This window comes from Patagioenas fasciata, chromosome 3 (assembly GCF_037038585.1).
Source record: "Patagioenas fasciata isolate bPatFas1 chromosome 3, bPatFas1.hap1, whole genome shotgun sequence".
NCBI lineage: Eukaryota > Metazoa > Chordata > Aves > Columbiformes > Columbidae > Patagioenas > Patagioenas fasciata.
The window spans coordinates 66803035-66828598 of record NC_092522.1 but is presented as its reverse complement, the minus strand read 5'-3'; the positions used below and the strand labels follow the sequence as shown (position 1 = coordinate 66828598).

At 40.0% G+C, this 25564-nt stretch overlaps 1 long non-coding RNA gene across 1 annotated transcript; it reads right to left on the bottom strand.

Annotated features, from left to right (window-relative positions):
• Positions 1–9729: 9729 nt before the first annotated feature.
• Positions 9730–18410, bottom strand: LOC139827733 (uncharacterized). The gene is made up of 4 exons (XR_011738652.1): positions 18304–18410; positions 12770–12820; positions 12161–12218; positions 9730–11501 (listed from the first exon to the last, which is right to left on the bottom strand). It is a non-coding gene; the product is annotated as an uncharacterized lncRNA (long non-coding RNA).
• Positions 18411–25564: the final 7154 nt, after the last annotated feature.

The following is a 25564-nucleotide window of genomic DNA, read 5'->3' as shown; positions in this document are numbered from 1 at the left end:
TGATGTAAAAGGTGTTAGTGTAGAGAAGGGTAGAGAAATAGCCTTTTCTCAAAGGCACTCTACAAGAGGTCAAATGTTGGTCTGGCTCATATGGCCATTTTTTCCAGTTGTACGGTATATTGTGTAAACTAAATATAATGTAAAGATGCAAAAGCTTCCAGAAATGTCATCTTACAGACATTTGCTTGGATGCAATCCATGATTATGTGAAAACATTTACTTTGAGATCTAAAAGCTATGGGTTACGTGGGTGTTCTGTACATTTTGCATTGGAACTTACACTATAGAGCCAGAGAAGACTGAGATTCTTAATCTGAAATTACTTGCATTGATATATTGGCCTTTGCTGTACCCAAGTGTGAATGTGGGTGAGTATATGTGATGGAAGGAAAGAATAGTTCATGACCTATTGGAAAGAACTGATAGAAACCTTGACATGTGGCTGGGAGGCCAGTCGAATTTCCGCTGCCAATCTCATGCTTGCCATTGCCCCTACAAGTGGGTTACTAGAAAATATTTAGGCCAAGATAAGGGTAGATTTTTCAAAAACTTTGAAAGTCAAACTTTGGTTTGACTTTTCAGGAAGGCTTACCAATAAGTTCTCACATGACAGGGCATGCAGGACGTCAGGCTTAGGTAAGGTTGTGCCCTTCAAGGGACAGAGTCTAGGAAATGCCTTTCCAGAGATCACAAATGAATAGTGGAGTTATTGTATTAAAGAATTACCTTGAAACTCCTGCAACAAGCACCAAAACATCCTGCAATTCAGACTTCACTGTTTCTCAGTCTTAAGGATGTATTTGTGATAGCTGGACCAAACAGCTGTGCTGCAGAAGCAGAAAGTTGCAGGGAGTGATGTACTTAATGTATCAGGACTTGGTGAGTTATCTGGCTCTACTCTTGAGACTATTGAATTTCTCACTTACGAAAGTATATCAATATCCCTTGATTGTTTATACTTTGCTTTATATTTAATAAAAGAAAAAAGTTAAAAAGCAATCCTCCCTGTGCAGTCAATACCCTAGAGCTGACTGTACTAGCTCCAAGAATTTCAACTGTACAGGCACATCATTTAAAGCTCAGCTAAATAGATCATGGCATCATGGTTAAACATACTCTCTGGAGACCTCACCTAGTCTGATTATAGAGAGTTGTACTGCCCTACGTAATGTAACAGTTCTCTTGTAGCCAGCTGAAGGATCTGCAGCATCAGGTGTAAAGGTGCCCTTGAAAAGTACTCAGTAGTCTTCAGCAATGGCCAAAAGCACATCCTTGCTTCTCCCAGTGGTTTTGGACCTTGTGTACACATACGCAGGCACATCACAAGAAGAGCCAGAGGCCACGGATGCATTTGCAAAGAGCAAGTTTTATTTTAGTTACCTCTCTACTGGGGGAATCTCTGAAGCCACACCTAAGCTCCCAGGCAGAGGTGACACAAGCGGGGACACAGGCGCTGGTAAATTCAGTCCTGCTGGAAGATCACCGGGCCTGCTGAGCTCGCCTGTATTTCAAGGCTTCAGGCGGGCTCAGCCTCCCACTCTTTCTCACAACAAAGCAGGAATCTCAGACATAGTGATAAGGTGTCTAGAGTTTCTCACAGGCCTATGTTGTCTAACACAGAGGCTGTACTCATCAAGCACACAAGGTCAGTAAAACAATTAGTGTGATATATGTGCTTTTTCGACAGACAGGTGTAAGTCACTTGAGCGTATTTACATTTAACTAACCTCCTCGCCAAATCTTCCGCTATATTCCCATACAGACCTCAAATATTCCTAACAAAATCATTCCCACAGACCACCTGTACAAATCCTGAGAAGTTTGCTCCAATAAGTGAGAGTAAAATTGGTTTGAAGCCAATTTGCATCTCTCTGTCACCATGAATGAATAGCAGAGGTACTGGGGAAAGAGAAGTTGTCTTCTAGCAAAATGCGTTTCATCATCACACCCTCAACCTAGAAACTGGCTGGATTGTTATGCTGTCAGTGTTCTCAGCCATGGCATGGGAGAAGTAAGAGTTTAGGGTTCTGCAGCTCTTTAAAAGACGTCAAATATAAACAGAATTTCCAGAACACACAGTGAAATGAGCACTATAGTAATGACTGAAAACTGAAAACAGGGAAAGAAGTGGGAAGACTGATTTAATTAATTCCCACAAAATATCCAGAAATCTCATTTGGATAAGGTTTTGCAACCCTTACTCCTGGTGTCAGTGCAGTTGCGCATGGGATAAGCTGCAATGTACATTGTACCCAGGGACTGGGATCCTGGCCCTTTGCTATCTACATGCATGGGGCCATGAAGTTTTAGCAAGATTCAGACTCTTCCAGGCATCTGGACACAAAACAGATTCAAAAATTGTAGTCTTAATATCCTGATGATTAAAACATGAAAAAGTTCACATTTACTCTATTTATAGCAATAATAATCTAAGAAGGTCATGAATAAATTTTGGCTCTCTTCTAGTCAGAAGTTTCTTACCATTTGTGTTAGTAGATATGGATTCACACAAGGAACTTATTTCAGCTTGAGAAAGTGAGTCATGGCTTGGCCAGTGCATACTCTTTTTCTTAGTATTGTTTATTCCAAAATGAGAATCAGACAATTAGGAATTGAAACTTCTGCATTTTGTTTCTTTCTACATCAGAAAATGCAATTTCCAACCCAAAAACTGAGCAGCCTAAGGAATATAAAATCAATGAGACAATATATTTTCTGATGTCATAGCTAGAATTTATGTTAGCAGTATGAATTTGGCCAAATAGCTTTTTTCAAGATGATGAATAAATGAAACAGAATGGGACACACTAGAGCACTTTACTGCATAAAAATTGATCACCTCTTCAAATGCTGGTTGTCAAGAATTCCTATTCATGTCTTACTTTTCCCTTAGTAAAATCCATTGCATCACAGATATCATCAAAGGCACCTCTGCAATTACTGGCATTGCCACTACTGTATTGCAGTTATCTGTTTGTGGAGAAGAAGGTCGAAACTAATTCGAACCCCAAAGTCATTGCTTTAATGCATTAACCACTTGTCTTTGAAACACTCTTGGGTAAACATTGTTTATTCCACATCTGCAGAAACAGGTTTTGGATTTCCACTGGAGGTTGTGTGAAGATTTAATCATAACTGTGAAAACTGGCAGTATAAGTGTCCCCTTTCATTTAGTGAACGTATTTGCAACAGGGAAGGAGGAAAAAAGAGGCCCAACTGGCATGAGTGAATGTTTTGAACTCACATTTTACTCAGGCATATACGGATTCAGTTTCTAATAGAGTAGGCTAAAATCTGTACTGGGGCTTTTGTTGTATGTTCACTTTAACATTTTGAGCCAACATTAGCTGAGGTCACAGCTAAAATAAAACAGTTCTGTTCTTCATACCCCAAGAATATCTTCAATTTTTGTACCACAGATACAACAGAAATCAAATACAAATTAAAACTTTTTTTAATTTTTTTTTTTTTTTAATTGAGTGGCAGGGACAGGACAGCACAGGATTGCTCCTTCTGTGGTACTTCAGGCTTATTTTGGTTTGGTGTACATGCAGCTAGAGCCCACCACACCAACTTGAAATCTCCTGATGTCACAGTGTATTCTTATTCGCTGTATGCTCCTATTTCAGGAGCAGATGGCTGCTTCTCAAAATTTATATTTTCTGTGGAAAAAGTTCTACTTAACACAGCAAAAAAATTACCTCTAAAAATTAAGAAACTAATCAATACCTGAAGGGCTCACTCACTCTCTGCAAGGAAAATGGGAAACTGAGGAATAAAATTTGATCATATGGATTGACACTAGCAATACTGCTGATGAACATGAATCTCAGAGGGAAACTGCACCTCTATATCTAGTCAGTGCCACTGGTAGAAACATACGAAACAGTAAGTGGAACTGAGTGTAATTAAAACCTTTACTAGTTGAGGGTTTCTGTGGTTTCAGTTTTCCAAAATCATGACCCCTGCTTGGCTTTGCAATTGCATCTGGACTTCAGTTCTATGTAATTTCATCACTTCTTAATGGTGCCAACCTTGTGTTTTCACTACCTGTATTATGAAGTTTGGCATTGGTATCTGCAACAACAACAACTTCCATTAACAGTGATCAAAATAATCCTTAGAGTGGTAAAGAGTAATTTGTAAGCCAAATCTATCTTTGACTCTTAAAGACCTCAAAGCATTAAAGGCAAAGCCATCTAGTTATCACAACTGATAATTCCCTACAAAATACAGCAACTCAGAAATTACTAATGATTCCAAGTTGTATTTTCTCCCTAATTTAAAAGTGGAGTAGAAAAATTACTCTTTATTTTGCAATTTATCCTCTTAAATGTTATTAATTAGGCATTTTAATGTTTGTTTTACAGTTACTGCTTCATGCTTTTAATGACCTCTTTTCAGTTTATGAATTTTCATGCATTTTTCAATCATAAGCTTTCATTCCTGGCATCTCTGTCTGCTTCCAGACATACACTTCTATTGCCCATCCTAGTAAAACTTTCTTCTTCCATCGATACCATAGAGAGGTAGTTAATTCCTTTAAAGTGGGCCAGCCCAAGACCTATGAACCACCTATGTTCTCTTATTTTAAGGAAGCTTTATAAGTTATGTAGTCCTGCTCTAATATTAAGTTTAGATCCATACCTAATATTCAGCACAAAAAGACTGCATTCATGTCAGTCAGTGCAATCCCACTCGTGTCCATGCTGCCTGGAGAATGCACATGTTCCCTTTCCACAGTGGCTTTGTTATGCTAAAACAAACAAACAACAAAACCAACACCAATAAAACACAAAAACAAGCAAACCACCAGACTTCTTTCTTATTTACTCAGTTACAGACCTAGGCTTACAGTTTATAGCAGGTCACTCAACTATGCGTGGTCTGTGAAAGGATGACCAGGCTATGAAATAATCAACAGCCAAGAGGTGAGGTCAAGGCAGGCGCCTGATCATCCACACAGTTTAATTGCTTGCTCATTCCCTATTTTTGGTTTTAGGTGGCTCCAGTGAGGTTTCTCCAGGGCTGTGCCCTGGTACAGTTGTGTCAGCTCTTCACTCCAGGGACAACTCCTAAATGCCTCAGGATATACCATGCCTGACCACCAGTCAGGTGGCCATCACAACATTTTGGACCCCTGAAGTGAAAAAGCATTTACAAAAGGACCTTTGTATTTTTCATATTTTATGGCCATAGGGGACCCATGGAACTGTTATGACATGTGGATGTGGTCCATCTAATCCAGAGCAAGCAAGGCCTGGGCAGAGCAGACACAAATTTGTGCATACTTCTTGGATTCCTGACCTTCTTTTACTCAGCAACATAGATATAGCCTACAGAGTATACCATTTGGTGCTGAAGCTCTCACCTTGAATATCTGCAGCATTAAGAATTCTAAGATTTTTTCTGTACTCCATGAGAAAACCTTTTCTTTTTCCCCCCCTTTCACTATTTTTTCCAAATAGAAATGCTCTCTATTTATAGACTTAGTACTCTTTTACTCCAAACCCTTGACTTCCATGACTCTGATAGATCATGTTTTTCTCAACTCTTTCCTGAGCTTCTGTCTTATCAGGCTTCAGTGCAGGTCATTAGTCTCTAATGAATTTTATAGGTAATCTGGAGAATGTTTCTAATATGTTACAAAGATTCTGATAAGCTCTTTATTCATTATCCATCCTAAAGCTTGACTCTCTGGGGACGAACCACTTCTCAAGGTTGTGAGGTTGTTTATTGCCCACGTATTTATTTCTTAAAGGTTAATAAGAGCAAGCTGGATAGCTTGTAAAGAAGTAACATAATAGCACCCATTGTTTAGAACCAGACACAATACTGATTGCAGTCAATAGAAAGATGGAAAGCTCCAGTCTTTCTACAGCAAAATTTTCTGAGAACGATCATGAGTGCATGGAGCTTCACATAAAATAGTAACTGCTCTCTTTTCAGAGAGATTTTCACTTCCTTGTGTTACATGCTGTACAGAATGGACTGAAGCAAACGATCCAGATAACAATAGGTGATTTTTCCCTCTGTATTTTTTTTCCAGAACAATCTACATTGAAGTCAGACAGCACCACTTACTTTTTACCCTATCCAACCAGCTCTCTTGGTGACTGTTTTGTTTGTTTGTTTGTTTGTTTTAAAATGTTTTGAAGCTTGAAGCTGTGAATTGGGGAAAAATATAGCTAGTAACAATCCATAACTGATCTTAGTTGGGAAAGGAAAAGTTTTTCAGAGTTTGTTCTAGTGAGACATCTAGCTGTTCTTGTGTGGTAGTATCAGTTTGAAGCAGAAAGGAAATGGTTGCATCCAAAGCTGAAAGTTTCAGATACAATTATATTTTTATTTATCAGTAAGAGTAAACTGAACAATCACATCCTTGTCAAGGGCACTTTAAGTCTAACACATGCCTAAACTCAAACGCACAGGTTTCAGTAAAAATAATCAGATTATTCTTGTCCTAAAGAGCTAACTGCCTTTCTGGAGCAGGATCTGTGTAGGAGAAAAAGGGCCAAGTCTACCCAGCTGCAAGCCTAGCAAGCTTACGCCAGGTTTGAATCTGCTCCAGGAAAGATAAATGTCTACATATCCATAATTTACAGGACTATAAATACCAAGAACGCTGCTGATGTCATACTAGAGTGCACAATCCTCAATCAGGTAACATTTCCGTTGGCTGTGGGATGAACGCCTTTTAGAAAAGGACTACAGGACTGATCTGTCACAGCTTATTTCAAAGTTTTCTCATTAAAACTCCCTACGTCCCAGTTACTCTCAGTTTTCTCACTGACGGTTTTTAGTTTAACAGTACTTTGTTATTACATAGTGTGACTGTACCAGCTTTAGCATTTGAAAGATTAAATGCTGCCTATCATGTTATCCACATGGGTCTTTGCCATGGACCCTTTATTGAGGTTGCTAAGGACTAAATTTTGGCCTGACCCATTCAGTTGTTGGGCACACAACAGAAGCATGGCACCTGGAGGGGAAGACAAGCACAAAAGGGTCAAGTAATATTTTGAGCTTATTCATGGTCTGAAGTTACTAAATCTTAATCAGTTAATGACTGCATTGTTTCCGGTTCTTGGCATGTTCAAACTGTGCCTCCAAAAGAGAACATAAGAGGTCAAAAACCAAGACATCACTTCTTCATTATAAGGATGAAGTTTAAAAACATGTAGGGCTTTTATTCTGAAATTTATTATGCATTCTTTATTTTGGCAGGTCTGAGATAAACCAGCAAACGTACTAATGAAGACAAGAACTGTCCTGAGGAAATACCTCCTATTAGTTAGTAAGCAGACACAGTGGCCTGGATTAGGAAGAAACATGACAACATTGTTGAAAATGAAGATGTGTATCCTAAGAGAAGCCAAGGGGTTCATGGAAGCCAGGGCTGTGTAACCTGCTGCTGCACATCTGAATTCCAGGAGAGGAAATGAACCTCATGCATGATGAGAGCAATAATACACCAGGGTGAGATAAATTTACTTAACTGCATTTCATCTTAGAAATTTTAAAGCAACATTTCTGTACTGAGACTCCAGATCAGTTGTCTGATGCAATGCTGCCTTCCACATGGAAAGATGATTGTCAGCTCTCTGGTTCACTAACTTTTATCTCCACTGATAAATGAATGTTAAGTGGTCAGTTGTTGACAAAAGCCCACTTTTTAATTGGATATGTGAACTGGACCTTGCATAACCTGGCAATGTACTATCATCCCTGGACCTTGTCACTCAGATAAAACCATCTTGGCTTCTTCAGGGATGCGGGTGTTCAGTGTCTACATTTCTGGTATTTGGAGGGGAAGATCACAGACACATGTGCTCTGATACAAAGAGAGAAAAGTTTTGGTTTGGTGTGAATTTACCCAAAATAGGCAATAAACAAGGAAATCACACTTGAACCCAATTAAATAAAGTTGCATAGCTCCCATGTTGTCCCATCGGAACTGATTTGTTCATACGTCTGGAGGAAGATCAAGTACACTGAGAGCTGTTTGTAAGAGACCAGGGAAAGGCCAAGAAGCCCCATACATGAGAAATGCTTCTGTCACTCAATCTTTCCATGGGCCTCCTAGGGAAAAGAACTTCAAGATTTCACTAAAGAAACTGTGCCAACAGCTGCCCAATCTTTCCTCACTTGTGGTGGGTCCACTACTAGTAGGAACTTGCCAGCATTGTCTCTTTTTCGAATAAAGCTCCAAGAGATATTCTAAGAGAGTATCAACTGCTGTGAAAGCTGGAGTTCATGAACTGCATATTTTTCCTTCCTTTTTGTTTTGTCTTCTGGATTTCTTTTTAGATGTTGATTTATCTGTAGCTGGGAAATCTCCCAGTCTTTTTATACACTTTAATTTTTGTTATGGAACTGCTACAGGTCTGTATGAGGGTCAAAGTTCCCATCACAACAGATAATACTTCAAACACTCCTTCTTCAGCCTCGGAACAGCTTCAGCTGTTCCCTACAGAGATGACAGTTCCAATCTAGTCTTAAGTCCTTGCCATCATAAAACTACTACCAGGCTGTCCAGTGAATTCTTCTCATCCAGAACTACTTAGGATAGCCAAATTAAAACTGGTAGTTTCACATATATGTTATTGCTAACTTAGCCTGTTTCATGGGAAGTGCTCACACAAGATGGACCACCAGAAGACCTGAAAGTAGCGTACCTTCTAGCAGAAGAACGGTGATGAGCACCTGGAAGACAACAAGGGCAGATCCCATCTCCCTTAACACAGCTGGAAATGGAAAGGACCTATGTCCATGGCTGAATGATCTCTCAATGCATTTGAAACCATCCTAAGCATTCACCAGAGAAAGCTCAGCCTGCCCCTCACTCACAACATGCTGTTGCCTTCTCATGCCTCACCATGATGCTTTTGAGTTCCTTAGCCCTGTATCTGTAAGACACACTTCACAAGTTAAGAAGGACTGAAATAGGACCGGGTTAATGGCTTGTCTTAATAGACCATGGAGTTCTGAAAAGACAACTTCTAGGAAAGAAAAGTTACCAACTTCTGCTCATCAAGAGCACTCTCCTAGTGTCTGTTGTGTAATACCACTGCTTGATGTGGTTCCAGGGGGTAAAATCATCATAACCGGAACAGAGTTCAAAGAAGAGAGACTGGTAATTTGCCTGGTCTTGATTTGACAGTTGCATTGCTTAATTCATAATTTATTTTGATGTTAGTTTTACTGGCCCAGACAGTGATAGTCTGGGACTGCTTTGCTGGGTGTTGATGGATTTAAGTTGTTGGGCTTTTCTTTTTGTTCTTTTTATCTATTTTGTTATATTTCAGTTTGTTTAACTAACACAATAAAATTATTAAAGAAGTTAAATAATTTCTGTCATTGAACAAAATGACCCAGAACCTCTAAAGAACTTAAAATTCTATATTTAAATTTTACTTCATAAACTCATTTAAATCACATGTTCTTACATGTTCTGTTGCTTTAAAGTTGTTTCTTTTGAAACTTCGCTTTTTATGCTTCCATGCAGGAAATAAGATAAACTTGTTTATTTCATTTGTCAGTTGTGTGTTTCTGAATTTCTTCATCAAATCTGTTATCTTCTTTAAGTATAAAATCCTTGCCCAAGTTATGTGCAGAGAGCAGAATGGTTTTACTGCTGTACTTGCAGTACTGGAAAGCAAGAAAAGAGCAAGCAGAGGTGCCGGAATGGGCATTTTATTTTGGAGACAATACTACAGGATGAAAAAACCAGACATTTTTAGGATCATGGGATAATTCAGGTTGGAACAGACCTCCAGAGGTCAAATGGTTCAACTTTTCCAGTTCAGTGATGCATAACAATCAAACACTTGCTTATCACTTACTGCTTTTTCTGGCTCTTTATTTTACTTAGTTAACTCTACTTTCTACCACTTTTTAATTTGAACTGGCCTTACCATGTCATTAGCATTCACATAACCTGAGTACATTTTATTTATCAGTGAATTGCTAGCAGCTAAGCAGAAACAAGAAGTCTGTATGCTGGAGATCTGCTGAAATCAGCAATAAGGCTAATTTTCAAATGTGCTTGTGAATGGGACCCCAACACATGTGGAAGCCTCTCTCTTCTTGAGCAGTGTGGAGTTCTTCAAATTCTTCAGGATTCACAAAGGGGAAGAGGGTGATAGGACTCAGATAGTAACAAACCCAGATGAGTAAGGGCAACAACAGCTTTATTTTCTCCCCAGGCTGTCTTCAAGCAGAAGGTGAGAGGTTAGAAAGTAGACAATAACTAGTTGAGAAACGTGCACTTTCAGAATGTTTTTATCATGTCATCATTCTCTAGCAATTAATATCTCCACTTACTGTCCTGAAGAGGGGAGACGTTTTCTACTACGTAAGTACTGGTAAGGTTATTCATAACTTTTGTTCTTCGGAAAAGAAATGCTATACATAGATTCAAAAAAGCCGGCCTTATTTGCTAATGCCTGATTTTCACCTAGTATAGATGTCTTTTCCGAGGTCAACTTTACTGGTATCGTTTCTTCTGCTGTAATGTCTTTCATGAGTTTTCAGAGGTGAATACCAAAATTGTCTCCAGTTTCATGAAACTAGCAGGGAGTGGATGCAACTATAGTGTAAATGAAGTTACTAAGCTTACTCTTGATCAATGCTAGGAAGAAGCCTCCTGGCAAGCGTGTGCTCAAGCAGTCCACAAGCAGATGAACTGTAAGAGAAGTGTTCAACAACATGCACTGACCCTCAGTGAAGCAAGGCTGTTGAGCAAAACTGGGTAAACTTCAACCCCATTACATTGTTTTGTATTGTATAGGTCAGCCTTCCTGTTTCTGTTTACGTGGCCGCCAGCTAGAAGTGTTAAACTGGCCTTTTCAAGCTGTGGCAAGGAAAAATATTCCCTTCGCTGCTTGAACGTGGGGGTCTAACAGACTCACCCTTTCTGTCTAGGTGGCAGGAATTTGGGATCTGGATTGCTAATTTACCTTAGTGCTTGTATAATTTATATCACAAATCGATATTGATTAACGCCTAGGACTCTACACACAGAAACAGTCTGAATTTAATAATGATTGTAACAGGATTTTCACATTCATTAACAGCGAGTATTTATTTCTACCATAAGTTTTCTTTCCCATGCAGAACACACATACATGTGGATGCATTTTTAAGGAGTTGGGAACTATTCAAAACAAGAGTTATTTTGAGGGTTAGGAAATAGCTTGTCTTGCGGCTGCCAAGTGATTTTGGAATAACTCTTTGCATGATGGAGTGGAGGGAAAAATGGAGATAAAAACATCAGTCCTTCAGTTCAAGGAGACTACATGCTTGAGAAAAGGAAAAAAAAGAAGGGAAGGGAAAAACTATTTCACCTTCTTATGCTTCTGCATCCAGATCTACCTTTATTTTCCATTCTGAAGCTGGGAAGAGGAGTCACATTCCAGTCATATTCTCCTGACTGTGCCCCTTGGAAGGCTAGACAACACAGAGAAGCAGCCTCTTCTCTGTATTTTCCCCTCTTCCACCTTGAGCAGGTTTGAAAGAGAGAAGGAACATGTTCCAAAAGGGAATATTTAAATAAGTTTGTAAATGTACAAAGTAGCTCTCAGGGCTCAACATACTGTTGAGGTGAAACACCTGATCCTCATCCAAAACTAGGGACCTTCAGCTGGTGTAAATCAGGTACCGCAATACATCCCAGATGAAGCTACAGCACCAGGATTCATCTCCACAGTCTGTAAAGTTCCTGACTTATATTTAGTGTATTATAAAATGTTTGTAAATAGCTGCAATATGTGACCACTGAATAACAATGAAATCCAGTTCTCCTTTTCTGCTTGCTTTATATTTTAAAACAGGAAAAAGGGATCCTTTACCTTCAGCACACTTTGTTCTTACTTCACAGGGTAAGCAGCTATCAAATTCTTCACAGGGCCAAATTAGATAGAAACTCTTAGGATGGGCAGAACACTTGCTGTCTCCAGCCTTGCACAGAATGAATGTTTCATACAGATACCTAAATTTTTATAATCCTCGATGCTGCTTTAATTTAATATCTTGGACAAAACTGGGGGGTAAAACCACAAAAACAACCCATCCCCCCTCCTTTCCTTTCTTCTTTCTCTTGAAAATGAACACGTATTTTTGAGAGGTGGGATAAAACTTTTGCTTTAGTGGTGCTTACCTGAGGTCAGGACAATATGTTAGAACTTCCTCAGAACAATATTTTTGTCTTAAAACACCTAAAAATACACAAGATTGGACATTAATAGTTATAAATATCACACTATAAAATTGCTAAAAGTCAAAGTCATGCCATCTCTCTTTTGTTTTCTAGATATTATTATGCTATTTGAATCAAATCTTCATGACTTGTCTTCCAAAATTATCCTTTGCCCACAAACATTAAAATATACTTTCTAAAGGTGGATGATACATTTAGGATTGTTAAACCAAGCAATTCTGTGGACATGTTAATTTTGAAATATATATTTAGTCAGATTTTCAGAGTAATTTGTTTTGAAATACTCAATTTTCCAGATAACTTTGGGGGAGGAACATAAAGCTCTGGGATAAAGTTTATCAGTATGAAGTTTTCAAAGGGAAGAGGAAGAAGGAGAAAGAGTATGGAGCTGAATGAAGAACAAGCAAGCAAACCTTTTAAAATTGTGCTTGAGTGTAAGGTGAACGGCCACTACTTGGTCAAACAAACCAGTCACCTCCTTAATAACAGGACACATAGTTTATGGTGAAATTAACTCCTTTCCTTCACCATTAACAGGCAACAGCTTACCTGGATGTTGCTGCAGAGCCAAAAGTCAGGGAGAAGAGAGAGATTCTAATTCTGCAAAGATGTAGGAACAGGTATGTAAGGCCTTGAAAGAAATCTCACCGAGCCCATTCACCTGGCATTGCCAGGCCAGGGCAGATGCTAGGCTGTGAGAAGCCCACTGCATGGCATTTCATGTTATCAAAATCAACTCCCACGTGTGAAGTCTGACCTGTGGTAGACAAAGCCCTGTTAGAAATTGTGGGGACAGTCAGTGTGGAATCTCACTCAGGCCTAGCGTGCTGCTTACGAAGTGAAGCACTCTTATCCCTAGCAGCTGCAGCCTGTTTTCACAAATATCTGACAAGTTTCTTTGGGTCCTTGCCAGTTTGAGCTGTACCCAACACTTCTGTCCTTCCTCTAGCTCCACAATCCTTTGTAGCTGCTGCTCAAAACTTATACATGTACCAAATGAAGCTCCTTTCCTCTCTGCAATGTGCAGACATGTCCCCCTGCCCCCAATTAATTAACCCATGAGTGGCTTCATCTCCACGAATCTGTGACTTCCCACATTTTATCCCCCTCATTCAGCTTAAAGACATCAGCACATTCCTGACTTCATCACTTGTTAACTCCCTTTTGTTAATGGCCAGTGCATCCTCTCTCGCTGGCCTGCTCTGATTTGATATGACTTGAACTCTCACACGAGAAGTCTTGAAGGCTGTTTATGTGCTCGATCACTACTATGGTACATAAAAATCTCTGAAGTTATGTTTTAGTACTACTTCTGTAACCAGAATTGGGAGGCTTTCAGACCTTTTCAAGCTGTGTTGCCTTGCTGTCCCTCTTGCAAGCACCTGACAAGGAGCATCACAGCCTGAGTGAGAGCAAGACCTTTGCTGTTTTCTGGTTTATTACCAAAGGTTAATCCTTTGGCAAAACACCAGAGGATTTAACGAAGGTGGCAACAGCATCATTAAACAAATACATCAAATGAAAAGTTTTCCTCAGCAGCTATTCCGAAAAAAAGAAAAAGCATGCAATGCAGCAGATTGATGCATCTCCAAACGGATTTTTTAGCTATGGTACCACACTATAAATTATGATACTTATATATATTTTTGGAATTTAACTCTTTATTTGTATTCTAGAATTATATAAAGTATTTCAAGAATCAAAGGATTTTTCAGACACCACCTGCAACTCTTCCCTGACTAAGTACAGGTTCAATTACATCTTTTTCATTTCAGATGCTTGTTCAACAGGTCCTTAAAAAACATCACTGCTGAGGATCCTCCAGTCTTCTTTTGATGGAAGTCTCCTCTATCACTGAAATAGACTGCAAAGTGCTTAGCATTGCATTCAATTGAGAGATTTTAAGCTCTTTCCTCAAAGCAGTTTGTGTGGAGGTATACAAGGAGAAGTAATAGCCACTTGGAAAAGAAGTCTGGAGGACAGGAAGCTAGGAAACTGCAAAACTATCAGACATTGAAAAAAATCAAGGTAGTAGTATTCTACAAAATGTCAGGCACATCCAGCTTGGAGATTCAGAGGAAGCACCCAAATGTCTTGCTGTTCATTTGACTCTAAACCTCTTTGATTATAAGTACTTAAATGATCAGACAATAACAAGTGCTCCCATAACATTTCTTTTAGGAATCTTCACATTTCAACCTTAATTAAAAACACTTCACTTGAAGTAATCAAAACTAAAGTTCCTGGATTGAGGAATGTTTTAAGGTAAAAAAATGAGTTCTTAGTTCTTTTCACACTACACAAAAATATTCCAATAATTTCTTCAACTGGTACAACTAAAAATACTGTGTTCTGACTTAATTACATGACATTATTCTGGCTGATTTTTTTCAACCATTCACAGGAAAACATAAAGCAGTCAGTATTTGTTTCTAAATCAATAATCATGAGTTAGCACAGCTATCCAGGTCCATAGTCATTGAAGACTCTACTTAAGCAAAACGTTTGCTGACCTCATTTTCCTTTCTTAAAGAACTAATTATATTCACACTTGAAAGCCACTCCAAAATAAATTGAATAGATGGCATTTTAAAGCTGTTCCCAGACCTTATGTTTAATAGGTATTTTAGTACATGATCTGTTCCTCTCCAAACTAAATGGTCCACACCACTCCAGTGCTTTTCAACTCTCCTTATGTCCAAAGGACTCTACATTTCACACAACATTACTTACTGTATTTCTTTGCCCTCAATATTTATTGCACTTTTGCAGGCATTTCTGATATCAATGTCACCAGACCAAGTTGGTATTGTTATTAGCCTCTCTTTCTGCTGTGGGTTCTCTAGGCTGCTTGAGGAGGAATAAACTAACTCTGAACAGGGTCACCTCAAGCCATTCCCTTTCTTTCCTTTAGGCCTTAGTTTCTGCCAAGGGCTGGACTGGAAGGAGGAAGAAACACATATGGGAAAGCTAGCAGTCCTGCCTGCTGGTTGCTAAGAAGCCTGCAGACAGCTGTAAATTAGAGCAGCTCGTGTCTGTTATATTTTACAGCAATGTTCCTTTGAGCAAGCCAAAACCCAGAGATGAGAAAGAGCTGCTTGCTTTGGGTTGTGAACAGAGGGGCATCACAAAGTTTTAACCCAAAGATCCTGAGCAAGTTTTTTTGTCCTTTCTAGACAAGAGATTGCCAGGACAAAGGTCTGAGGGCCAAGTGGTTGAACATATACACCTTTCACTCCAAAAATTCCCTCTGTTTCTAGCATCTGCTGTGATGTTTCTCAGAAACAATTGCACTCATGATGCCACCAGTTGTGACAGGAACTGGAACTGCAGGAACAGGTCAGCATCTGCCATGCAATTTGGGGAAAACTTCCCAAGTGGAGAAGGCGTGCTTAGACTGAGGCCCACATCTCAGTCAGGTGTGGAACATGGATCGTCTTTGTTTTGCACTCCAGGCAGCTAAGGCATTTACCTCTCCTGCCATCTCCCTTTCAAGCTTCTGGAACATTCCATTTCGTATGCAGTTGCTAATGCCATATTTTTCACGTGATACTGCAGAGAACACCAGTCAGAAAGCTTTTACAGATGGAAATTTCACATCTATAGAGTGAAAGTGAAGCCCGTGGCCCCAAAATGCCTACTTACAGTCTAGGTAGATTTTGCCCTTCACATTTGTACTTCATTCTGTTTCCTTTGAAACCAATCACAAAACTGCTAACTAAATGAGAGTTGCATGCTGTTTGTGACTTGTGTGCTTTCTGTCAAAAAGAATTGTGCTCAACGGTAAGAAAAGCTTTCAACGTACCTGTAATGTACATTTTCTAGAAGCAAAAGCTGAATTTGATTTCTGGTGATCAGTATGTTGCTTCTTCATTCTAAAATTTAAGTAACAATAACATAAGCCAGCCCTGTTTAAACTCTTGTTTATAAAATTCAAGTAGCATTACTTTTTTTGAATAGCTGGCCTAGAATAAGCATTAAAGTAGCTTTCATACAACCCACAATGCCAAAAAATAAATGCAATTCTGCACATTCTTTCTTGAGAGCATCCACAAATGACGTGCAAGGCATACACATTGGCCAGAGGCCATAAGCAAAAGCATTGTGTTAAAACTTTCTATGACATCAAGCCAAAAAACTACTTAGCATTTTTATCTTGGATCTCAACTGAATTATGAATTAAATAACCAAATCAAAACAAAAAGCATAAAACACACTACATCGCACAACTTTGGCTATACACACAAATACACACATGCGCGTAAGTGGTGTGGATCTGCAGTGATTGATATAACCTCAGAGTGTGTGTGTGTGTGCATCTGTGCGTGTGCACAGAGGGAAAAACAGCACATTCCCTTTGACAGTAAGCGGATTATATCCCAGATGGGCTCCCTCTGGTGTTGAGAAGATGACATATTTCCCCATTCAACTTTATTTCTTTGTGTCACAGATTCACAGAATGGTTGGGGTTGGAAGGGACCTCTGGAGATCATCTAGTCCAACCCACCTGACAAGGCAGGCTCACCCAGAGCAGATCACAGAGGAATGTGTCCAGGCAGGTTTTGAATGTCTCCAGAGAAGGAGACTCCACAACCTCTCTGGGCAGCCTGTTCCAGTGGCCTGTTACCATCAAAGTAGTCTTTCCTCATTATCAGATGGAACCTCCTATGCTTCAGCCTGTGCCTGTTGCCTCTCATCCTATTGTTGGGCACCACTGAAGGGAGTCTGGTCCCATCCTCTTGACATCCACCCTTCAGATATTTATAAACATTGATGAGATCCATCAATAAGGGGTTTTAAAAGTGCCAAATGTAATCATGGTATTTATATGGCAGAGTCCCTCGTTTCACACAGACCCTTATGGATGGGATAGTATAGCTTTTCTATGATCTCTCATTCAGTGTTCATGAATACTATATATGGCACATGCATAAATATGCACAAATGTATGTATATATAAATCAGTGTACTGTATTACACTCAGTTTTCCATACATGTAGACATCACTTCTAACCCTAAAAGACACAGAAACATCATACTGTGAAACTTGTCACCCATAAGCTGGCGATGTAACTATTCACAGTTAAAAATGATAAACCAAATGCCCAGAGAGTGTCAGGCCTCGCAACAGCAAGGATCTGATTCTCCAATGTGTGGAGCATTTTTATGATGACCCTTAAGCTCAAATCATGCCAAGACTCTTGATGAGACCTGTGCACTCATGCAAGTCCAGCCTAGGAACCATGTGTGGAACCCCAGCAAAAGGAGGAATACACAATTACCTATTTTTATATTGAAGCACAGGCAATGGGTAGAATTGGTTTTGGCATGAGCATTAACTAGGCACTTTGATATTCTTCCACTTTATTTACCACCCATTTACCACCTTCTGCTGCATCTAAGGCAGTAGTCCTGCAGACTACCCTGTCCTGTGCTGCACAGCTATCATTCAACATGAGAGTACAAGTATCATCCTTTGCGGTATTTCCCATATGGCAAATGCTTAACTTTTGTCATCTGGATGCCCTTTTGACATAAGTCTGTTTGGTTTTTGATCCAATCCCTTCCTTGGAAAAACATCACTTCCCTTTTTGTTCTGAGATGCCAGGAGGTGGAAGCAGGGTGACCCCAGCTGGGTTTGTTGGAGGTGCGTGACCCCCTTGCAGCCACAGCACATCTCTCCCTGGCTGAAGTTCACAGCAGAGCTGGGATGCTTTTAACAGAATGAAACAGAAGGGAGAAGGAGACAAGAAATACAGATTTCCAATGGGTGTTCACAGATGTTTACTGACAGCAGAGGAGTAAGGAGACCAGTCTCAGTTTCCAGCCCAGGCGAGAGTGTATCCTCATGGTCCTAAACCTTTGCTCCTGCTCCCAGCTTGCCCAACTTCCCCTCTCCTCCTCCCCAGTTCCTGCAAGCCCTCCCTCTTCATTTCATTCCTCCCTTCCAGCCCATGGTTCATTCATTGCCACCCACGCCCTGGCTCCTGCCTCCTCCATCCTCACGCCCTGCACCAATACGTGTTAGCAGCGTAACACTTGGGCCAGATCCTAGGCCTGGTAAAAGCAGGAGAAAAACTCACATTCACATGAGTGGCGTTCTTGGACCAGGTCCTGAATGCACAAAAGCAAAGCTGATGTTAATTTTCCTTTTCCTCAGACAGTGCTGTTAGAGTTGGCATGTTCTCCTTCGACTGGTGAAACAAGAAGCAGGGGGTGGGAGCTGGGGGAGCAGGAGCAGGGGAAGAACAGAAAGGATACGTAAAAGGAGGAATGATTGCACACATGTGCTCTGCATTCTTCAGCTCAGATTAATGTTTTCCTGTGAATTTAATTGGCTGCCTTTTGGTTTCGGCCAGATGACCAGTTACATTTCAGGACAGCTATAAAGTTGAATCTAAATGAAATATTTGGACAACGGGAGCCAATGTCTGTGAAGTATTCCAGAAAATTATTAAATAAACAAAAATACTGGAACTTCTAACTGCAGAGCATAATAATTATTATTGTTCATTCCCATGTAGTATTAAGTCCTAATGCATCAACTTGACTGAAAAAAAAAACAAGCACAAACCATCCAATTGTAACTTTAAAAAGTAAGTTGTCCTTGCATCTCCGTCACATGGATGGCAACACAGCATTTCTCAATGAATGATCCAGCATCATTAGCTGGAACATTTACAGGGTTTCACTGAAAATTATCTAAATCTAGATTTGTTTTTTATTTAAATGTTCTCCATCCCCAGCACCAAGCTGTTGTCAAGTGGCACTGAAAGAAAAAACTGTGCTAGTGGTTAGCGTGGTACGATTATATTCGAGTCTCAAAGGTGACAACAGGCTTTTTACTGCTGTCTTCACTTGGATGAAGATTTAGTAATTTTCACCAAGCTGTCTGCTCAGTTATGCTGGTGGATTGGCTCTGGTGTGGCCAATTTGTATTCATGGAAGTGTCAGTACGATCAACCTATGGGCCAGGTTCTCCCCTTCCTGCCCCCCATTTGGGCTGATCTTTAATAGCTACTGAGAATTCATCATACACAAAGGAAAACTCTCGGTTGGCATCAACCCAGCACAGCTCCCTCCTGGGCCAGCTACTCTCCTTGCTCTGCGTGGGAGAAGACATATGGCACAGGGCATTTTCTCATGCCTTGCTAACTCTTCACTGTCTTGTGGCATAATCCACTGGGGAAAACTTCCTAGATCCAACTCTCAGTCTGTCCTGGCCTCATGAGCGAGCAGGACTAGCAACACAAGAGAGCAATAGGGAAAGCAGCTCTTCCTGCCTGGGGAAAGCTACGCATGGAATTAAAGAGGTCTGAATGCCTCCTCCTGCATTTGGTACAAAACATCCTATCTACCCTGCATGCTGTGTCCCAGAAGGTTTAGCAACCAGGCCAAGGCAACTGATCCCTGACAGCTCTTTTGTCCCCAGTGTGACCCTCACAAGCCCGTGGCTTTTTGAATTAGGAAAATAGACCAGGACAAGATATAAAGCCATAAAGGGCTATGTCATTATATGTTTCACTGTTTAAATAGTCTCACTGCTGCTTCTCTTCCACAGTCTTTTGAAAACTGTCTTCAATTTCCAGACGCACCTCTCCCAGTGGAAGGCGCACCAGTGCCTGTAGCAGAAACCAGTTCAGGGATCAAGCACACATGCTTTATTCTTTTCCCTGGTCTTTGATCTTTGTTTCCCTCTTTTTCACATTCAATAAAAGATTTCCTATCCAAAGATTCTTAAAGAATTAAGCCTTAAGAAATACCCAGGAAATTCTTCTTGGTGCCAATTCAGTTTCTGTTACAAGAATGACACACTGCAGGCTCAAAACTTTCTGGTCTTCCCTTCACCTCAGCTGAGGACAGAATAAAAGGAGCCTTCCCACAGAGGAGATTGGCCAGCTCAGTCACCAGGCAGTGGAGGGCGAGATAAACCCCAGATTTCCCAGATTACAGGAAAAAAAAAAACTGAGAGAGAAGTTATTGGTGTCCAAGGTGCTGGCAGTAGCCAAATCAAGAGCTGGGCAGCAGAGGCAAGGGAGCATAACAATAACTAAGCAAAGAAAATATTATATGTAACCAAAAAATGAAAATATTATATGTAATCAGATCAGAAAGCATCATCTGAAGCAAATGTGGTTCAGTGCCAGTGGATGTTGCCCTAGAAAGGCTAGAAAGGGTAATGTTACATAAGACTCTCAGAACAATTAAAAAGGCAGATCATGGGTTCTTGGCTGTGATTTATCACTCCAATCTAGCTCTGCCATCTTTTCATGCTTCCCTGGATCTGGACAGTGTTTGACAGAGCATCCTCAGGAAAGCGGTCATCACATCAGAGAAACACCTTGAAATAGCACGAAAGCACCTTTCAGAAACAGATCTCAAGTCCCTTTATCAACTGTAATTCGTAAGTCTGTAACATCAGAAGTATGATATCTCTATTTACTTTGGCCTCTTATACTTGGTGAATTCTCTTTGCAAACAAAATAGTTTAATTCAGTTGACAACAATGACAAATGTGGATCCTCTACAATTCCGGGTAACAGGCCATTTCTCATCTAAAAATTTGCCCAGTGATCCTTAAAAGCATCTAGTGGGAGTTACCGTTTCACAGGTATTGGAAAATCATATGCCTGTCATTCAAATGACAGCAAATGAAAGCAGTTGTATTTGGAATGATAACAAATTATAATCTATTTCTCAGAAAATCTTTGCATGACTCTGTTCAGACCCCATTTCTGCTCAGGAGGCAAGCTGACTGAAATTACCTTTAAGTGATACACATGTGCCTAATTACCACTCCATTCTCTGCACTGTCTCTTGACGGAAATCTAAGGTTGCAAAGGCACAGCAAGGACGAGAGCCAATGGCTGAGAATTTAAGCTCAGCAAATCTAAACTGAACTATGATGGAAATTTTCTAACAGATGGGGTAACTGACCATAAGAACAGTTTGTGGAGAGTTGTAATGAATTCTCTCCACCACTCACAATTCTTAAATCAGGACTGGATGTTTTTCCACTAGATAGACCAAACAAGAATTAAGTCAGAGAAAGTTAATGGCTGGGTTGTAGCAGAGGTCAGACAAGAGGATACAAAAGGCCTCTCTCGATCTTATAGTCTTTGAGTGTCCTAAATAAAAAGTTCAGGGTTTGCAGATCATACCATAAATCCTATTCTATTTCAGGCTGCTTTCAAACTTGGGCAATGAAAGAAGAGGGAAAATAAACAGATGCTGCAAAGCAAAATCATCTGAGTGATGAACAAAAAGCTCTATCCATGCATCTGTGGCAGATCTTCCCAGGGGTCTGCCTTATCAGTGATCTGGTTTACTTTGGCCTATTTGTCAGTGGCAGAAGAAGAAAACAGCCCCAGAACCTGATAACTATATAGAGCTGATTGCATCATGCAGTGATAATGAATTTGAATAGCTCTATTAGAATAGCAGTGTGGGTTGAAATATCCCTCTACTTTTCATGGATGGTGGCTTTTCTGGGTTGTCCCTTATCTAACAGGAGGGTGTTTTTCTATGGCACAAATTCTTTAGAAGCAAAAAAGTGTTAAGGGATTCCCTCCTTGCTTGACAAGGGTTACCATCCCTTGGTCATGCCAATTCAATGGCTGGGGTGGCTGAACTCCAAACCAGACATAGGGAATGGTCTGATTTAAAAAAAAAAAAAAAAGAAGAAAAAAAGAGATATTTTTCTCCATTGCTTTGAAAGTAGGCACTGTGACAAATCTGGTTGGGAGCACAGCCACGCAAACAGTTGACTCATCACTGCAGAGCAGATCGTGAACTTTGTGAACTCTGATATTGCAGGGAGGAGGACAGGAAGGAACTGTGAGGGCAAAGGGGGTTGTGAGGATCTCTTCAAGTGGGTCCATCACCACAGGGGTTTTCATGCAGAAGAACCATGCCCAAGGTTGCAAAATGCACTGCTTTATAAAGGTTCCCTTGGAGAAGGGCTCATTTTGGACTTTTCTGGAGCCTTAAAAGCTGACGGCTAATGGCCCATTTCATTTGTTAGTGTTTTCCTGTCATAAATTCCCTGTCACGCATTTTCTGAATGAGAAGGGCTTGCTCAGCAATGTTAAAAAGGCCAGGAGAAGAAATGAATGTTACACCCAGCTCCCTGACAATCCCTGTTATTCTGGCCCTTGTGCTCCCATCTCCACACCACCTGCACGCAGTGAGGAACTGTGACAGAATGGGGGTGTTTGGCAGGGGAACTCCCAGAAGAAAGATTTCTGAATGTCCTTTAAGTATCTACTAGAAGGTAAGAAGAAGAGGAACATGGAATTTTACACTACTTGGAACTGCATTTTCAAGATCCTTTTCACTATTTCAGTCCCTAAATGTAGTGTATTCCTTGAGCAGTGAAGCCTTTTAGTATATTGGTGCCACAAACAGGGTGGGTGTATCTCTGAAAGCCTTGGAAAAATAAAAAATTGAATCCATAGATTGCAATGGAGAGTTTTGCACTAGTAATTCAGGATGCAAGCTATGTCTTCGTGTTAGACATTGCAGAAAATTGCTATAAGGTCCCTCATCTAGACAAGTTAAGATGGCATGGATGGGACAGAAAGACACTGAATGGAAGTAAACCTATTCTTAAACTTGTTTTGAGAGGGGAAGCTAATGTGCAATGCAGCTATACAGGATTTACTCATTATCACATTGCAAATGTCTGGGCATTAGGATGTGAACCTATATATCTTAATTGCCAGCACAGCACCAGAACCTCAGCACTCATTTTTAGGAATTGTAGATTGACCTCACTACATGTTCTTAGTAAAAATGACAAATTACAACCCCCTATTAGCAACAAACCTTCAGACATGTCTACACAAAGTTTGAGTACATATCAAACACATGAATGGTTGTCACGGTCTCTGGTGGGAGTAGATACAAGCAAATAGTCTGGTACACTGTGTCTAATGTTGCCCTGTCTCTTAGGTGTCAGAAGAAGAATTAAAACCACCCGTCAGATAACTAGTCAATTATTTAGTATTTCCTATGTTTCAAAGGGAGTTTATTCTATGCTGTAAAATATGAGGTTGGATTGCCATTATCATGATCTTCGTTTGCATAGTTACAGATGTTGCTGATGGTCATAAAATTATCTAGCTCTTTTAAGAGTCCACAATATATTATCTTGATGGCCACTCATGGCAGTGAACTCCACGGATTAGCTAAATGTTGGGAAAAGTGGGGATTTCCTTTTATAGGGACAAAATTTACTACCTTTTAATTTTATTGAGCAGGGGTATACCTTTCACAGTTTAGATTACGTGAAAAGGTATGTCTCATTTCTCTAATGGATCAAAAATAGTTTCAGAAACCATAAATGCAATTTGATACTTATCAGACCAGAAACTGCAGTCATTTGCCAAAGTATAAAGCCAAATGAGACTTACAGCTCCTCACATTCTGGTGGCCTCCTGGAATGGATTTGCATCTCTGACACCACAGCCTCCCTGCCCCCTCCTCCTCACCACCGCTCCCCCCCCCGCCTCCAACCTTTTGCTTGTCAGCACTAAGCTCTGTCCAATTATTCACCTTTTCAAAAGTGATTTATTTTCAGGATAACCTAATAATGTCAAAACCAACACTGTTATGCTCTATCACCCACCAGGATGAGCCAGAGAGGGAAGGGGGAAACCGTACTGATTCACTTTGCCTTGCACTTTTTACCTGACGGGCTGATGAATTGTACAGCCAACAAGTTAGGAATAATTTGGTCAGGTTATCGTAAACAACTCCCTTCTACTCCTTCACACTTCCTAATAACATTGCTCTATAGCAGTTGCAGCAATGCTCCCTACCTCCTGTTTCAGAGGTAATTATTTTTTTCATGTGGTTCCATCTCTGCTGGTGAGGCATTACACAAGCTGACGAACGTTTTCTGCCACTGAAGCAATTAGGTGAAGTTTGCCAGATTGTTTGTCTTCCAAAGCTTTTGTTAACAAAAATGAGAGCTCCCTTGGCAAATTCTTTTTCATCTTATGAGGGGGACTGGTTGAGTCTCAACTATAAGACATGCAAACTAGGAGAGTTACCTCCGAAAGAAGCGTTTTGGGAAAATCACAGACTCGTAGATACACAGTGCTTTCTCTGCTCCTGTTTTCTTCCTTGGAAGGAATAATTTCCACCACTGGCATAATCTCTGTCCACCTCTACCATGTGCATCACCTGGCTGATGCTGACATAACCCCATTCAAGGTTGTGGGGTTCTTTGTTGTTTTGTTTTGGTTTTTGGTTTGGTTTGTTTTTTTTGCTAGTGCCCACCCAGTTATTGAAGAGTGAGCTGCAGCACAAATGATGCAGCTCACGCCCCCTCTGCTCATTTCCCAGTTCAAATGTGGCATGTGGAGGAAGACCTTGCTCTTCCTCTACTCATGGCTGTGCTAATACCAGGCAAGACTGCACAAAGATAGATGTTGCTTTGAAAAACATTGTAACTGCAACTGAAAGAGGGCTGGAAGAACTTATTAATATTACATTCATTTATATATACAGGCAAAAAATCTCACGAACTGTTGTTTCGTGACTTGTTAAGTCCTTCTTTGGTGCAACAAGACAGTTCACACAGTGGCAAGAATGTCCTTAAGGCTGCATGAATATAAGGGCTTGCAGCTCCTGGAGAACATGGAGAGATCCCTGTGCTCTGTTTTAAGTAGGAGTCAGCAGATGACTTGAGATAATCTAATTTGTGCAAGGAATATATTTCATTTACATTTTGCTCTCAGAAAAAGCGAGAGCACAGTAAACAACATCTTATCTATACCCATATATTCAGCTCAATTCCATGGAGTTTTGCCATTGACTCAATTGGAACAAGATCAGTCTTTAATCATTAAAAAAACACATTTTTACTCTTGTTCTCCAGCACTATGCAATATATTATGTTGGAATGGAAGAGACTTTTTCAAGAAGTGCACAAGCATTCTGGCATATTCTTCAGGATTTTGGATGACAAATTTCTAGTGCAATAAATTCCCCACTCTATAGTAAAGTCTTACATGCAACCATTTTGTAAAAATTTCTGTTACGGATTCTTTTTCTCAGTCATGGACAAAAGAATGTGTTTTTTTTTTTTCCTGACACCATCAGTATATTATTTTTTATTTAAAAGATTGAAAGGAGAAAAAAGTCAGATACTCTCTTTCCTTCATGAGCAAAATTTTAAAAGACAAAGCTTCTTAAATAAAATTCAGTTGCAATCCAATCAGAGGGACCTGAAATGAGTCCTTGTTACTTATCCTTGCACTTAGCTTTATTAAACTTACATAAAGGGTAGAATTCTCTATTTTATATAAGTAAATAATCTTGACTGTTTTCTTCAAT